The sequence below is a fragment of the Mus caroli genome, chromosome X (genome assembly GCF_900094665.2).
Source record: "Mus caroli chromosome X, CAROLI_EIJ_v1.1, whole genome shotgun sequence".
NCBI classification, from domain to species: domain Eukaryota; kingdom Metazoa; phylum Chordata; class Mammalia; order Rodentia; family Muridae; genus Mus; species Mus caroli.
The window spans coordinates 135564069-135568056 of NC_034589.1; the positions used below are offsets into that span (position 1 = coordinate 135564069).

Here is a 3988-nt window from a genome sequence, read left to right on the forward strand (position 1 = left end):
CCAAATGGTTTATTTATTCTGGTATTGATACAGTGTCACTTGCAGATTTAGCTAAAGATGTGGATACCCTAGACTGTGAAGAACTGAAGTTAGAAGGTGAGGCAATGGGACCTCATTAGCTATGGTAATCAATTTAATTTGGGCTCAGAGTACTACAGGATTTTTCACACTCTGATCATCTCTTTTGGCACATGGACCTCAAAACTTCCTCTCTTCCCAAGGGCACTCACTCCTCCCTTTGATTAAAGAGGCATCAGAACCTCCCATTCAAGCAGAGGGAACCTCAGATCATTTCAGTTTGTACAAAGGAAGCTTACCCATTCATTTAATGTGAGGAGACCAATACAACTTCCTGATATTATAGAGTGTGCCTCAGACTTTTTTTTTTTTTTTAATAAATGATGTCCAGATTTCTCCTTCAGTCCAAGGTAAACTGTAGGTTTGTTAAAGAGGCATTAAAGAAATTTAACATACATACTCTGTCAAGGAAGATGGCTACATTCTATTTTCTTTGTACAAAGGAAATTTAGGCACACCCTTTCATTTAAAAGTGGTATAATGCAAAATCTTCTGAAATAGGCGGCTGCGGATCAACCTTTGAAGTAAAAAGTCATTCAGATGTTCTTTTTTTCTCAAGGAAAATTTAAATCAACATCCTCTGACAAGAGCTTCCTCAGAGAATCCACTTCTATCCATAGAGTCCTCAATTCTATTCCTCTAGGAGGTCTTAATGTTTCCCTTCTGACCTGGATGGCCAGGCATGCCCAAATGAGCAAAGGAATGACAGACCTCCCTCCTATGACTAAGCCTGATGCAGATTTTCCCCCATTTGCCCAAGGTGGTATAAAGTACTGACTTAGTAGAAAGACCCTCAAGCTTTCTGTTTCTTTGAAAGTGGGATTAAGTCATTTCCCTTAGGACTAAAGAGACCCAGACCAAGTAAGCCTTATGCCATTCTCTCTGTAGAAGCTAGAATCAGATCTTGCTTTTGCTTAAGCTTGGCTAGGCATTTTTTTAATTAATTATTTTATTAGGTATTTTCCTCATTTACATTTCCAATGCTAGCCAAAAAGTCCCCAATACATCCCCCCCACTCCCCTACCCACCCACTCCCACTTTTTGGCCCTGGTGTTCCCCTGTACTGGGGTATATAAAGTTTGCAAGTCCAATGGGCCTCTCTTTCCAGTGATGGCCGACTAGGCCATCTTTGATACATATGCAGCTAGAGTCAAGAGCTCGGGGGGTACTGGTTAGTTCATAATGTTGTTCCACCTATAGGGTTGCAGATCCCTTTAGCTCCTTGGGTACTTTCTCTAGCTCCTCCATTGGGGGCCCTGTGATCCATCCAATAGCTGACTGTGAGCATCCACTTCTGTGTTTGCTAGCTTCAGCAGCACATATACTAAAATTGGAACGATACAGAGAAGATTAGCATGGCCCCTGCACAAGGTTGGCTAGGCATTTTTAAGTCAAGTAGTTCAGGATGACCTCAGAAGTTGAAGTCATAAAAACTGGCTCCTCAAATTACCCTATTTTCCAGGCATCTCACACCATCCCATTTTTAGGAAGGATGATCAGAACTTCCCTTAGGAAAGGTAGCCCTCCAGCCTTTTTGCACGTACAAATAATACCCTAAAACTTCCCTCTCCATCCAAGGTAAGTCAAAATAATAACTAGATTTTAGTATTGGAATCTCAGAAATTTCATTTTGCCCAAGGGGACCATGATCAAAGGGTCCTCAGGGCATTCCCCACCTACACATGGGCCTCAAACATAACCCTCACATGGTGATCTTTAGATCATTTCCCTCTAACCATGGCCTCTAGGAAGATATATGTGTGACCAAAGAGACTTAACTAAATTCTACTCTGTGTTAACAAGAGACTGAAACTTAGGTCATCCATCCTTCATACCATCCTTCATGCACACATCCCTATAATTGATGATAAGCTTCAAGATCACTTAGAGACTGACAATCATGACTGATGAATAATGCTTGAATTGCTGCCAGGCCTTCCATGGTGGATCTGAAGATGGGAATCTTCTAAGATGTGATTCAGTCCCACCTCCCCTGCTCAAGGTAGGATAGCTCACTCCTTTATCCTTAAAGAGATTTGGGACTTTAAACAGACTCTAAGTCTGCTTTAATCTTATACTCCTAAACATCAATGCTTAGACCACCAATTTCTGTCCATTATCTATCAAATGCACCCTCTGCATATAAGAGGGTCCAATATCTATCCTGTAAGACTGACAGAGCCTGAGATCATCTCTACATGCCCCAGGCCCCAAACTCCCCTTCTAGTCCAAAAGGTCTTCAATAATTATCCTCTCTGACCAGGAAGGATTCCAAACTATTCTCTATCTGATGGAGGGCACAAAAATTCCACGTAACTGTGTCTCACATCCAACTCCTTATCTGAAAGGAAAATCAGAATGACTCCTTTTGTTCCAGTGGTCCTCAAATTCACACCCTCTGACCAAGAGGTCTGTAAATGTCATCCTGTCATACCAGAGCTTCAGTGCCTCTCCCTCTGCCTATGGGAGCCTCAGACACTCCATATTCACTCATAAATATTTCCTATTCCCCCCCCCCTGTCTAGGGGCTCTCCTAATTTCCACTTTGGCCTGAAAATCCACTTTTTTCAAGGGAGATTCAGGCCTACCCTCTCTTGTAAAGTATTAATAGATCTTGTCCTATTGACTTTGTGTTTTTGCTGTATTCCCAACCCTCTAGGGTTACTTCCAACCTTATTCCTGCTCCATATATGCTAGACATTCTTGCTCTGAAGAAAGGGACCTTGGACTTACCTCATTTGACCAAAAGTTTCATAGAGCAAAGATATCCATTGAACTTGTTATAATAATGCAAGAATTGATGCCTGAACTTACACAAGGCAGTCCACACATAATATGAATATTCTACATAAAGAAAAGATTTGAAGCTGATCAAGTAATACTGGATCTTCTTCTGCTCCAAAAGGTATTTAAGTTTTGTCCAATGGGAAACTGTCTTTATTTTTTTATTGAAAAATAGATGGAGATGTTACCGCTCTCACAAATAGGTATAGACCTTCACCTTTACACAAAATTTCTTAGAAATTCTGCTTATGATCTGGGTGCTTCAAAACTCTTATTCACACGAAGGACAACATTACCGCTTTGAGGAAGGGCCAAAAGTCCTACTTAACTCCAAGGGTACCCAGGTCCTCCCAAATATTACATAGGAAGATTTAGACATTCTCAACAAAGAATGCTCCCACTTGGCCTGTGGGATCAAGGAAATCTCACAGATTCAGTACCTTCACAGAGAATCTCCTACCAACAACTTCTAACTTCAGTGGCCTGGGAGGCAATGTTCTGACTGAAGAGATCTCAGAGAACTCAGGCATGAAGTCCCAAACAAAAGAGTATCAAGGCAAGGGTACATCAGATTACTGTATTCATTCTGATTTCTTAGATGGAGATGGTCTGTGCTACATGCAGAGGAACATCTGGAAGGACATATATTTTTGGAAAGCACTGAGCCAGAGACTACTATATTGTCACCTCTTAGAAGACTTCTAAGACTGCAGCTATGACTATTATGGACATTCAGAAGATCTGTACTCTAGAATGTGATTTCAAGTTTGGAGCTAATAAAGGAATAAGAGCCCAGAAATGCCTATAATTCTTAAGGTATCAATCAACCTTCAACTTCTGCTCAATAGGCCTGCAGGCATACAAATGAGAAAGGGTGAGGCTATTCTATATAATCCTGGGGAGCTACTATCTCATCCTTCTACTTTAGAGTATCTTAGATTTATCACCTGAGCCCAGAGGAGCAAAGACAATTCCTCTTCTGCACACAGGGAAACTGGATATCCCTCTACCTACCTAAAGTACTCTGAGTATCCTTTTTACTGAATTAGCTTTTAGATTATTCCCTCTCCCTAATTATAGCCCAACTATTCCTATTCTGACCAAAAGATCTCAGACCTGCCTGTTC

General features: G+C 41.1%; 1 non-coding gene across 1 annotated transcript; it reads left to right on the forward strand.

Annotated features, from left to right (window-relative positions):
• The first annotated feature begins 1374 nt into the window (after window positions 1-1374).
• Window positions 1375-1486, forward strand: LOC115030126. Its single transcript, XR_003835754.1, has one exon. It is a non-coding gene; the product is annotated as a U6 spliceosomal RNA (small nuclear RNA).
• Window positions 1487-3988: the final 2502 nt, after the last annotated feature.